Source organism: Dasypus novemcinctus, chromosome 5, assembly GCF_030445035.2.
Source record: "Dasypus novemcinctus isolate mDasNov1 chromosome 5, mDasNov1.1.hap2, whole genome shotgun sequence".
NCBI lineage: Eukaryota > Metazoa > Chordata > Mammalia > Cingulata > Dasypodidae > Dasypus > Dasypus novemcinctus.
In genome coordinates, this window is record NC_080677.1 from 166718387 (window position 1) to 166731730 (window position 13344).

A 13344-nucleotide genomic window follows, 5' to 3' on the forward strand; every position below is an offset into this window, starting at 1 on the left:
GTATGTGTACACGTGTGTTTATAGATGAATATGTGTGTTCAGTGTGTGTATGTTTGTATATGCATATGTATATGCGTGCATGTGTGTAGTGTATATGTATGCATGCGTGTGTATAAGGCGTGTGTTGTGTGTATGTTTATAAGTATATGTGTATATGTATATGTATTGTGTGTCAATGTAAATGTGTATGTGTGTTTGTGTATACTCATATATTGTGCATACTTATGTATATGTGTTCATATATGTGTATATGTGTTTGTGTATGTAGATATGTGAACACGTGTTGTGCACATGTGCATACATGGATGTGTGGGCTTGTATGTGTTTCTCCAATGTGTCCTTCCTGTTAGAAATTGCCACAGTTGGTGGTGAGCTGCTTGGACTGTGGAGAGGTAGGTGGAGGCTATGAAATCACTTTTACTTGTTCATAGGATGCCTGAGACTTTGGAAAAAATTAAATCCATGAGGAGATAAAGGACACAGTGCTCGCTTGGTGCCGCCAATGCCGAGCAGTGTCAGTGAGGGCCGGAGGGGCAGGGCCAGGGTGCAGGGCCAGGGTGCAGGGCCCGGGGTGCAGGGCCGGGGTGCAGGGCCCGGGGTGCAGGGCCGGGGTGCAGGGCCCGGGGTGCAGGGCCGGGGTGCAGGGTGGAGGTGCAGGGCCCAGGGGTGCAGGGCCCGGGGTGCAGGGCCGGGGTGCAGGGCTGGGGTGCAGGGTGGAGGTGCAGGGCCCAGGGGTGCAGGGCCCGGGGTGCAGGGCCCGGGTGCAGGGCCCGGGGTGCAGGGCCCGGGGTGCAGGGCCCGGGTGCAGGGTGGAGGTGCAGGGCCCAGGGGTGCAGGGCCGGAGGGGCAGGGCCAGGGTGCAGGGCCCGGGTGCAGGGTGGAGGTGCAGGGCCGGAGGGGCAGGGCCAGGGTGCAGGGCCCGGGGTGCAGGGCCGGGGTGCAGGGCCGGGGTGCAGGGCCAGGGTGCAGGGCCCGGGGTGCAGGGCCGGAGGGGCAGGGCCAGGGTGCAGGGCCCGGGGTGCAGGGCCCGGGTGCAGGCCAGAGGAGCAGTCTGGGCGAGAGCACTGCCAACTCCCAAGTGCCACTGGTGGCTTTGGAATTTGCAGGCTGTGGCCACCTCCGCCCAGCTGGACAGTTGGAACCGACTGACCAGCCAGCCGTGGACGGGAGCCTGGGGCCCTGGGGCCCGAGGGAGGCTGGTTGGCAGGGGCAGCATCTGTGGGACCTGGGCAGGGCTGTCTGGGCGGAAGGCGGGAGCTGGAAGGTGGGAAACGAGGGTGGCAGCATGGCAGTACCGGAGGCGTGCACACAGAGCCGAGGCACAGCCGTCCATGGCCGCAGGTCCGCTGGCACCGGAGGCAAGCTGGCGCTCGCAGCACCTTGCAGACTGACTTCAGGGGCATGTGAGCCACCTACCTGCTCCTGGCCCGATACCTGGGAGGGGCAGGGACGAGGCCTGTCCCCTCCATGTGTGCCCGGCGCCTCTCTCTGTCCTGGTGAAGCTGTTCTGACTGTTGATAGATTGCATTCACAGATTTAATAGGTTCCAGGAACCGCAGAGAAGAGGGTCCTGGCGCAGGGTCTGCATGGAGCTTCCCAAGAGCTCGGCAGCGGCTCGGCTCTCGGGCTGTGGTTCCTCCAGGGGTGACACAGCGACTCCCGACACGGCAAGGGGATTCCGTGGCCGCCAGAGCTCCGGAGCCGCTCTCATCCGAGCTGAGCCCCTCCCCTGGACCTTTCCCTCTTCCCACTGTCACGCGCCCTGATCCCCACGCCGGCTGAGGGCAGGGCACCAGCCAGCCAGACGCTGCCTTCGCCGGTGCCTGCTCTCCGTCGCTCAGACCCGTGGCGCCCGCCGCCGACCTCCAGGCTGTTGTTCCCAGCCATGGCACACCCTGGGCCCCCAGGCTCCAAAGTGAGCCACCTCCTCTCACTGCTCGGTCCCCAGCGGCTGCAGGGGAGCCGGCCCACCTGCCAAAGGTCTGAGTTAACGAACGAGGAGGGCATTAGGCAGGAAGGGGCCGAGGCTGGCTCACGGCAGCGCACCGGTCGCTTTACACCTGTTCCTGTGTCTGGTTTCCAAAGCCCTGATGATCCACAACCTGCCTTCGTTACTCCGCAGATCCAGTGCGCACCTGCCGCGTGCTGGCACGATGGTGGGGGCACAGAGGGTCACCCAGGAGCCCCTGTCTGGTCTGCACCCCGTGCGTGGTATATAGGGACGCCTTCCCAGAGAATCCACGCTGTTTAAAGACCGTGGAGGAGACAGAGCTTGCTCCGCTCAGGCCTTTGCCCACCCTCGCCGCGCAGCCCCGCCCCCGCCCCGCGCAGCCGCACGGCACCCAGGCTGCTCTCTGGTCCTCGCGCACACGGCGCCCATGCCCACAGGGGGCTTGGGGCCTGCGAAGGGACCACGAAGCACGTGAGGGCTGGGACGCCTGCGGCCGTGCTGGGAAGGCCGTGTGAGTGGACGCAGCGGGATGGCCACAGCTGGCTGGGAAAGGGGGATTTGAGGCACGGGTGCCGTTTCTGCACCTTGCGACGGCCCAGACAGCGCAAGGAGCATGTGCACGGGTGGCTGGATGGGGGGCGGTTTAGGGACCAGCGAGAACCTTGTTTGGCAGGACGGGGGAAGTCGAGGGATAGCTGGCACAGGGACGTGTGCCGGAGACCAAAAGCCAGGGAGAGGCAGGCGGTGGGAATTCACGGCCGTGTTCAACGAAGAGGAAAACATGCATGTGGCTGTGTCTTAGGAAGATTGTTCCAGCACGTTCAGAGGATGAGCTGTTGGCCGTGGGCCGGGTAAGGGGACCCTGTCCTGGGGGGCCCGGTTGTTAGGCAGTGAAGTTTGGGGGAGACTGAGCACGTCTCGCTGGCCCTGAGCAGCTGCGCGAGATGCCTGCCTTACAGACGGAGTCCTCGAGGGGGTCGTGGAGCCGCGACGGAAGGTGGTCAGCGCTGGACCTTGTCCCTGGGATGACCTTCCCTTCTCCGGCTGCGGAAAGTAAGGCTTGGTGAGGACGGCGAAGAATGAGCTCGTTCCTGCCGTGCCAGCCCCTGCGGTCCTTGCGGGCTGTCCCCGCAGGAGTGGCCTGTGAGGGTGGTACATTGTCCCTAAGTTGCCCTGCGTCCGTCTGGCTTCCCCGGCTCGTGTACAATCAAGGGCTTCTTCAGTGTCCCCTAAAGCAATTTAAGAATTCAGAGGAGAGGAAGCCCAAGGGGCCTCGGATCCTGGGGAGGGAGCAGCGGTCCCCAGAGAACTCTATGAGCTATGACCTCATCAGCTGTAATGACCACGCCGTGAAATGACCACGCCGTGACTGGGGAAGGGGCAGCGGCCGGGTGGGCAGGGAACTGGAGCCGCTCCCTGCGAGCGGCGGGAGGCCCGTGCGGACCCAGGAGGACGCGAGGCCTCCAGTGTTGGCTCAGTGACCCCACACCCCAGCCTGTCCAGCAGACCTGCAGGGACAGGGTCGCGCTTGGTGGCTGCCGGGCCGGCTGGCGGGAGCCTCCAGGGCTTTAGCGTTTGTTAGGCTGGAGAAGAGGGCGCGGGCCTCCTGGGGAGTCACTGCCGCCCGGCTCCCCACGAGGGGGGCTGCTTTCCCGGGGACACTCGGGTGGTGGGTCTAACGGTAGTGACCGTTGAATAGCAGTTTTTCCCCATGGACACTGCAGACACGTCCATGTCCCCACGTGTCTCTGGTGCACCACAGAGGGAGCTCTGACAGCTCCATGGCCAGTCCTTTCCATATACTTGGGAAAAATAGAAAGGCTCACACCACATATCTCAAAACTGACTAATGAGCGGACCAGCCCTTCCAAAGTTAGAGAACGTGGAGACGGTTAGTTTCTGTTACATCACTTATATTTAGCTGATGAAATGATTTCCTCCAGAGTCTGCAATAGTTAATTGACTTCCAAGTATGTCCGATAAACTCAGGGTTTAAGAAAGGCCCATCAAACGTTGGTCTCTGCGTGTGCTGACAAAGCCCCCTATGATTTGCAGAGGTTGGAGATGAAAATCAAAAGGCAAAGACAAAGCGCTGGAAAGAAATGAGCACATAAATCAAAGTCACCCTGATGAAGCCCTGCGGCAGAGGAAGGAAATATGAAATGGCACGACGGTAGAAGTATGCAGGACAAAAGGATTTTTAAAATCCCGTTAAAGTAACGAGTGATGAGTAAGGAAAGCCCATTTCGAGCTCGCCCTCAGGGAGTAAAGGCTCTGCTGGGATGTTTCTAAAGGACTGCCTAGGTTTTCATTTCGCCCTCGGGCATGACGCATAGTCAGTGGGAGCAGAGCAGACAGTATATTCGGGAACTTGAGCTTGGTATAGAGGAAACCCACTTTCTTCAGGACCTAAGTCCTGAACACCTGGTTCTGATAAAATGTAGCCTCTAGACCTCCAGGAGGCCAGGGTGTGGTGGAGCCTGGCGTGGAGGCAGGGTGGCTCCTGGCTTTCCCAGGGGCTCCCGCCTCGAGCTCGGGCAGTGCTCACGGCAACGTCAGCATCGCTGGGCCTGGAGTCCAGCTCGCCTCCCCTGCCCTCGCCTCCCCTGCACCGCCGAGCCGCACACTTCGCGTGCCCACTGCTTGCTCCTCGCCCCAGCCCCAGGGCACAGAGAGGTTGAGCAGCCCCTACGCCCCGTATCCTTGGCCTTCTTGCCACGCTGTCAATGGTTCTCTTGGACTTTCCTGCCCCGTTCTGATTTAGCAGCAGGACCCGCTCTGGGTAGAGGCGGCTGTGCCCACAATGAGTCATCAAGATGTCGCTGGCGTTTTCAGGGGCTTTCAGCAGAGATTCCTGAATTCTGACTCAGCCCCCCCAGAATGAGTGAACAGTGCTGGCATATGACTCCTGCACACAAGTAAATGAGCAAACGCCTAACCACAGTTGCTGGAGGAAAAGAGAAACGGACCACATTTTTGGAACTCATTCCCCCTGTGAAGAAAAACCACTTCTCTTCTCCCTGGAGCTTCTGCACACAATTAAACGAGCAAAAGCCATAACCGCAGTTGCTGGAGGAAAAGGGAAAAGGCCCACATTTTTGGAACTCATTCCTTCTATAAATTCAGACCACTTCTCTTCTCCCGGTACTTCCTCACTCTCTCTTAGCTCCAATCTTAGGGCGCCTTATTGACTTTTCAGTCCTCCGGGCACTAGTATTGTGCAACCCAAGAACAATGGGCGCGTGTGAAATGAGATCGGGCTGGGGACTTCCAGGGTGGCTGAGGCGTCCGGGCCCCGCCAGAGCGGCGCCCCCGCTGCCCCCAGCTCTGCACATTCTGCTTCTCCATGTCAGATCGTCCTCAGTGAGGCCATCCACAGGGTCCCCCTCCCGGTGGAGCCCGCCCCCGCCTCCCAGGCCCGAGGCCCTGCCGCGCCGAGATTGGACTGTCCCGGAGGGGAGCGGCGACCGGCCAGGCCACTGGGCGCTGGGCTGTGGTGGTGGCCGCACTCCCCGCTGCTCAGTCACGTTTCTCTAAGTCGCCTGCAAATCCGAGTGCCCTGGGAGGCGATGCTGAAATCCAAGGGAACATCAAGTTGAGGTCTCTCCTAGAGAAAATGCAGTCATCTGCGCTAGTTGCTGGGTTACCGCGTAAAACACGGCCCCAGCTGCAGCCAGGAAGAGCAGTTAGCAATTAAGGAAAGGAAATGACTGGCGGCTTTGGAAAGCCGCAGGCTGCCTGTGTGCTTTGAGCAGGGCCGCCTCCCTGTTGCCTGGCGACTATCGCTAAGGAAGTCTTGGGGTGACTCATACGCACAGGATGAAATGTTTCAAAATCTGAGTACAGTACCTAGCCATCGTGCTTCTCTTTTCCTCTCCTTTGGGCTGAGGCAGAAAAGCTGCGTTGGGATAGCTTAGGCTTGTGACTTAGAGGCATCATCCGCTGGCTGCCCATAGTGTGAAATTTAATCATCTCATAGTGATCAAGTGAAAGACCAGTCGTTCCTGCAACCCCCTGATAGTAAAAGTAGGACGAGCAGCTTGTTTTCTAAGCCGAAGTGTTAACTGTTTTAACATAACACTTCTTGTGAATTACTTGTTATTCACTACAGCAGTCCTGTTTCAAATACTGGCCACACTTTTAGATAATTAAAACAATACTATAAGAACTTTTACTTTAACATAAAATGCCTTATTTTTCCCCAAAGAGCTGAAATACAGAATTTAAATGTCCACTGTGAGTTGTCCTGGGATGATAATTACAAAAGTAAAGGAGAGCAAAAGAAGCTCCTTTGCCTGCTTATCTCTTCAAATTTTGAGTCTACCTGCTTGACGTGCCAACGGCATTTGTTTATTGGCTGTTTGATTTCTGTTGGAAAAGCTATGTAATTAAGAGAGCGTCAGTGGATGGTGCGTTTGGAGGGCTATGCAGAACTTACACGGATGGATAAAGAAGGCAGGCGGAGCCAACCTGCGCTGGCTTCTAGCACGATAGAGACACCTGGCTGGGTGGCAGGTAGATCTGAGGCAGAGCTACAGGTGGAGCTGCAGGTGGAGCTGGGGTGGAGCTGCAGGTGGAACTGCAGGTGGAGCTGGGGTGGAACTGCAGGTGGAGCTGCAGGGGGAGCCGGGGTGGAGCCGGGGTGGAGCCGAGGCGGAGCTGGCAGCCTTGGGGAGGCCAGGCCCAGACAGCGCCTGCTCACCTGTTTGCTGTCACACCCTTTCACCTGACTTCAGAAACCATGCCGTCCATCCCAAAGCTTAGACAGAGCACTCCTGCTGCTTTCCAGTTTGTTTTCAATGGATTCCTTTTCTGTTTTTAATTTTGTAGCTGGAAGAGCTTGAAAAGGACTATGAGTCATGACAACCGTTTCTTATTTAGTGCCATGAAGCCGGGTGCAGAGCTCCACATGTGCGGTCCATGTGCCGTGGCAGCCAGCGCTCTTTGGGGCACCCTTCGGGGAACCTGTGGGCCAAGAGCTGGAGCAGCGGCCTCAGCCCGTGGGCCCGGGCCCCCAGGGTCACCCAGGAGGGCTGGGGAGAAGCGGGCTCGGTCCCCACTGCAGACCCACGGAAGCAGGATCTCTGGGGACGGGCGTGGTGGCCCGTGGCTTGTAGCCAGGCGGATCACGGCGGTCAGAGATGGGATGGGCGACAAGATGGCTTGTGGGGGGTAAAGAACAGAAAGAGAAAATCCAGGGGAGAAAGCACAAGCCAGCTTGGAGGCTACTCTGCAGGACTAACTGCTTGCTCTCCTGGAGATGGCTGTCCAGATGAGATGACTGTGAACTATATTGGCATGGGTCCAGAGTTCTAGAAGGAGATCCCTATCGGGGGAAGGCATGCCTTTCCATTTTAGGACATAAATTCAACTCTGGTTTGTGAAATCCTATAAGATTCTTGTATTCTGTTGACTCAGCCCTCTGGGTCTGCATCTGAAAACCATTTGCATCCTCTCTTGCCATGAGTCACCTCAGTGGAACGGAGTGAGTGAGGGGCTCGGGAGTGCCAGAGGGTTTGTGAAGCGTTTTGAAGATCAAGAGCAATTACTACAGAACGATGGTACAGAGGTGTTTAGAAGTTGATACAAAAATGTGTTGATGATTTCAGCTTCCCTTCAATATATGCCCGTCTTTAGTCCCGGCTCAGTCATGTGTGGTCTTACTGATTTTAGGCAAACCAAAGCCATTTTAAGATTTGAGTCTTCACTTCCTCCTCAGAATAATAGGGTAAAAGAAACCTATTACAGGGCTGATAGGAGAATGGGATTATGAAAATGCATGCTTTAAAGGTCACACATTACAATTTATGCATTGTGGTGATTGTTATTTACATTTTACCTTATTGAGAAAGTTTTGTGGTTGTTGACATAGGACATCAGCCAGGAGTTTGGAATAAGTGGGTACGTCAGCAGATTTTATGATTATAAAAAATAGTCATGTTTACCTTTCTGCCAATTCTCCTCCAGTGGAATGTTTCCATTTTCTCAAGGGATGGGGGATCCATGTGTTACAGTAACGAAAGCAAGTCTGGTATTTCTTATCCTTTGAACTGGGAGGCCACATTTCACTCATTCTTTCCTGAAAGCTGGGAGACTGAGTCAGGCCACTGGGCTGGGCATCCCTGGTTTCCTTCCTGGGAAAATGGGGCTGAGTTTGAGAGATGTGGAGCCCACAGAAGAGAAAATGCTCGGTAAGTGTGGACCGATGACGCCAACCGTGCTGTTGTTGTCGTTTTTATTGTTTAAACCACAGCACAGAGCGGGAGGGAAAAGGGCCTGTTTCCAAAAGTTGAGGGCAGGGAGATTGGGAGTGTGAGAGGACCACGGGCCCAGAGGCTGTTTCCAAGTGAAGACGCAGACAGTTCCCGTGCCCCCGGCTCACTCCTATCAATCCAGAGATCCTCTGGTCGCTTCTGATGAGAACACCTTTACCTGTAATTTTAAATGTCCACATCCAGGTACTAATGGCAACTTGCGTCTTGCGCTGCAGCCACGATGACGTCCCCGCACCCTGCGTGTGCGGGACAGACGGCCCCCGCCCTGGTTTCGTGCCACCCCACATCAGCACTCACAGCGGGAGGCAGGAGCGGGAAGGAGGACGCTGTCGTTGACGCGCTGTGGGGTGGGCTTTTCACCTGCCCTCAATGCGGCGTGCGTTTAAAAGCTGTGGCTTCTTTGGCGACCTCAGCGTTGGGATCTCTCGCAGGCCTGGCAAGCAGGATGCACGTGCCCCCGGCCCCTGCTTCCTCAGCCCTGGCTCTTCTGTGCCACCTCTTTCCTGCAGGGGACCCCTGGCAGGACCCAGGAGAGCCCTCGCTGCACAGCTCGGATCAGGTGCTCCAGCACCACTTGGCCTACCAAAGTTCAGGGGTTCGTGGGGGACCATTTTAAGCTCTCTGGGTCCCTCGGCTTGGGGCGAGGGTGCGGCAGGCAGCCCCCAGCTCACCGAGGGTGCTCTCCAGAGCGTTCTCTGAGCCATCGCCCACCCTCCCTGCCCTTGGAACGGGCAAAGGCTTGTGAGCCGTGAGGGTGTGGACCCAACTGCATCTTAGCCCATTCCTGGAGTCCTTTACAAGCGGAAGGAAATTCAGACGGAGAGAGAGAGAGCCGGGGGCAGCCCAACCTGGACATCAGCGGAACCCGGAAAAGAAGGGGGAGGCCAGGAGATGCCGTCAGGCGTGGCGCCAGGTGAGGGCCCAGGAGCCCCGCAGCCAGCCCCGGACGCCGCGGTCTACGGCGAGAGCATCGCCGTGACGATCCTGGGACTTGAACTCCTACCCAAGCCTCCAGCCATGGCCTTGGCACCTTCCCATTGTTGAAGCCAGCCCGTTGCGCGGTATTTGCTTGAGCTGCTGAGGAATCAGAGCGCGATGGGAATATGGAATTATACGGGGAGCATGACATTGTAGAAGGTGATATAAGCCTCCTTTGGGTGAGTTTGTCCTCGTAGATCCCAGATACAATGGTGAAAATTGTATAGATCTATAAGAACTTCCTGGGAATTTGAATATTTGGTGTATTAGGTATGTTTTGTTAATATATTTCTTGATATCAATTTGATTTTTTTTTTTCAAACATACTTGACAGGCTTGGGGGATCTGAGGTAGTAAAACCCCAAGATAATGAATGAATACCTATTTCTGCATCTGTTCATCCATCCATCCATACACTTGTCCACCATCTACCTGTTCTCCTGCCCTGCCACCCATCCACCCATCCACCCATCCATCCACTCATCCACCCAAGGGACTCCTGGAAAGTAATTTAGTACTGAAATTGCCCGAAATGAAAAATAATAATAAACACTGGCACAAATTTTAATTTAAAAATAAAGCAAATCTGTATTTTGGTCCATAAGGATGAAAAACTAGAGAAATATAATGTTTTAATCTTGAAATACGTCCTCTTCTACTGCCATTTTTGTAAGAATGGGGGACGACCTTAGTGGGGCCAGGTGCCATGTACTCTTGGGTTCTTTTCCTTTTCCCTTTGTCTTTCCTCCCCTCCGCCCTGCCGCCCTTCACAGGGAGGAACGCCACAACCTGCACAGACCATGAACCTGTCAGCTTTGAGAAAATGTCAGGATATTCAGCCAAGAGTCAAAAGAATAAAAGAAATGATACTTCTAAGCCTTTGTGCAACATTGTAATTAAACACAGGATCTCATATGGCAACGCAGAGCGTAGTTGGTGCAAAGATGGTGAGAAAACGTATAATAAGCCCTCGCATTAGAGAAAGGTTTGAAAGGTTTGTCATCATCAGAATAAACGTATGAGGGGAGCAGGCATAGCTCAGTGGTTGAGCATCTGCTTCCCACATACAAGGTCCCGGGTTCAATCAATCCCCAGTGCTTCTTTTTTTTTAAAAAAAAAAAAAAAAGAATGCATGATTTAAACAGCTCCAAACTCATCTAAACCAAGCCTGGTGTCAACCCTGGTGTCTGCCTAATGACAGAACTTGGAGGGATGAAGTCAAAGGCATCTGGACTTGGTCTCTCACGGGGCTCTCCACTGAAAGGAGTGGGGAGCAGGGCGGTAACTGGCACCAAATATTGAGTAAAAATCAAGATAATCTTAGAAAAGGGAGGAGTAAGAAATGTCTGCAAAAGGAAAGGGACTGTGGTGATTCCTACCAGGGGTGACCACGTGTTATGAAGTTCTAGAAATTAAAAGCTGGCTGTCTGGCAAAAGTCACCCTGGGCTCGCCAGCCCTGTGCAGCAAGAGCTGAGTGTGGAACAGGCCATGCCACAGCCCAGCGGGCGAGGGAAGACGCCACGATAAGGGACAGTTCCATCTAAAGCCTCACATGTATTCAAACAAATTTTAAAAAACTGAAACATAAAAAAGAAGAGCATATAAGTGAATTCAACTCATTTTATCTAAGAAAAGGACTTGCTAAGTTTTCGGAGCAATGCGATAAATCACAAAGGAAAAATATGTGCACTGGGCTGCAGGAAAGTAAAACTTTTGTGTCACAAAATATTATTAACCTAAGGAAATTAAAATGATAAACTGGGAAAAATTTTTGTTATATACATGACTGTTAGCATTAAAACAAATGACAAAAACAAATTTGTGATGATTCAATAAGAAACAAGGACAAATATTACAACCAGTTCACAAAAGAAAATACAACAGACGACCAACAACATGTAAAAATCCATTCTTGATATCTATCTAAAAAGGGCAAATTAAAATACCGTGTCATTTTCTAGCCTGTACGATTGACAAATATGACAACTGATATCGCTTGGTAATGGGGGCGGGGCGGGGAACGGGGCGGGCAGCCTGCGAGCCTTCTCAGCACTGCTGATGGGAATTTTGGCGCTGCACAGTCTTTCTGGAAATCAGTTCTGAACTTAGAGAGTGATTATACATGTTTGGCCCAGTAACCCCACTATTAGGATGTATCTGATGAAAATATTAACTATGCTGTTGAACATTAATATACAAGGGTGTTCATTAGACAATTCTTCTTATGATGAAAAGCCCTTAAAACCTCTTAAATGTTCAGTACTGGGGGAATGGGGAAAGAAATTATTTTTGCTTATGTGTTACCAAAACAAGGCAGAAAAGATATTCAACCAACTGTTAAAAGGGTGGCCTTTTGGTAGTGGAGGGATGGAATCAAGGTTTGCAGAAGAATGAGTCTTTTTATTTAATACATTTTTGCAATGTATTTACCCCCCCCCCCCAAAGGAGTAGATATTATTTATAAAGTGAAGGAAAAAAAACAATGATGGCAGTTAAAAGCATATTGTTGGGAGCAGGGACACTTCCGTAGCTGAGCACCTGCTTCCCACGAATGAGGTTCTGGGTTCAATCCCTGGTACCTCCTAGAAAAAAAGCATGTTGTCTATCTCTCTGATATATTTAAGGAAATGCAAAACTGCTGAGAAAAATGTTAGATAAGAAAAGCAAATTATACAATATTTATGCAATAAAATTCTGCTTTTGGTAAATTATAATTAGCTCAAAGACTAGAATGAAAAACAACAAAATGTTAATCGTGCTTACTTCTTGTCCTTTTTAAATTTTATTTTATGTGCTTCTTTGTTTTCCAAATTTTGTGTAAAGGGCATACTTTACTATTTTATTAGAAGTAACAAAGAGAAAGAATGTTCACAAGACAAGAGTTTGCACTCTCACAGATCCTTGCGTTTCTAGGGTTTGTCTATCAAGTCCCTCTTACTTTCGGTAATGACCAGAAGTTTCTTTTCCAGATAAGAATGATTCCTGTAGAGAAGGCTTAATATGATGAAACTGTAGTCTTACCGTTTTTTACTTTAAAACTGTGAACCTTCCAAGGATATATATAGGGTTCTATGTTGCCTTCCTTTTCCACCCTTTCTTTCCATTTTTAAATTTTTTCCTCTAGGATTTAGTTCTAAAATGAAAGGAGTAAAAAATGATACACCCTGCAGATGCCTGACATTCTTTCCTAACCAGAATGATTTTTAAGTCCTAACATGAAATTCTTCTTCAAAACATAGCAACTCCCTTCTTTTATTACTTGCTACTTTCCAAGCTTTGTTGTTGTTGTTTTTTAAACTTGGTGCTATCTTCTAGTTTCCCTTCTTCTGAAAATGTGATTCTGTTATCTGTAAATACACCTGTCTAGCTGGAGAACATTGGTCTCTGTGATCCTAAACACATCATGTGCCATTTCCTCCTTTTTATACTTTGTGAAAAAATTGAAAAAGAAAAGTTGGCAGGTCTAAAATGGATTAATAAGTATCTTAAATATTCATAAAGGTCTTTGAAATTTACTGGTCTATGCTATCATTTATTATTGATGCTATCCTATTATTAACACACACTTCACCGTCTCCTGATACAGTCTATTTTAGTCACGTGATGTTCTCTAAGTGACTAACTGTAATGTACGGCCCGTGGGGACCTGCACTATGATTTATCTTGACTCCCTTCTAAGCACCAGGGTTTGCAGGAAGAAGCTTGACTTTGTGATGGAAGGAGGTTTCCTGTGCCATGCCACATTCCAAGTAGGAGTGGAATGCCTGCTGCATGCACGTTTGCCAGAAGATTTTTAAATGTTTAAGTAAATTCAAACCTTTTATTTTGCTATAGCAAAATTTTCCACTTCAATTATTTTTATCACTATTGAGTTATATGAAAAAGATTCCAAGTAACAATGTTGTGTGGTCTTTTCTAAATGAGTGCACATCAAATTAAAAATCCTTGTATATGGTTTTCCCGTGGGTTTTAGTTTTTCAACACTGATGACTGCAGCAATTAAAATAAAAGACTAAAAGAGGAATAAGTGCTTTTATGGAGTGTGTGCACACATATGTGCATGTGTGCGTATGTATGTGTCTGTGTGTACATGTGTGTGTGCTGCTTTCCCGCATCCGGCTTTGTGTGATCTCGTTACC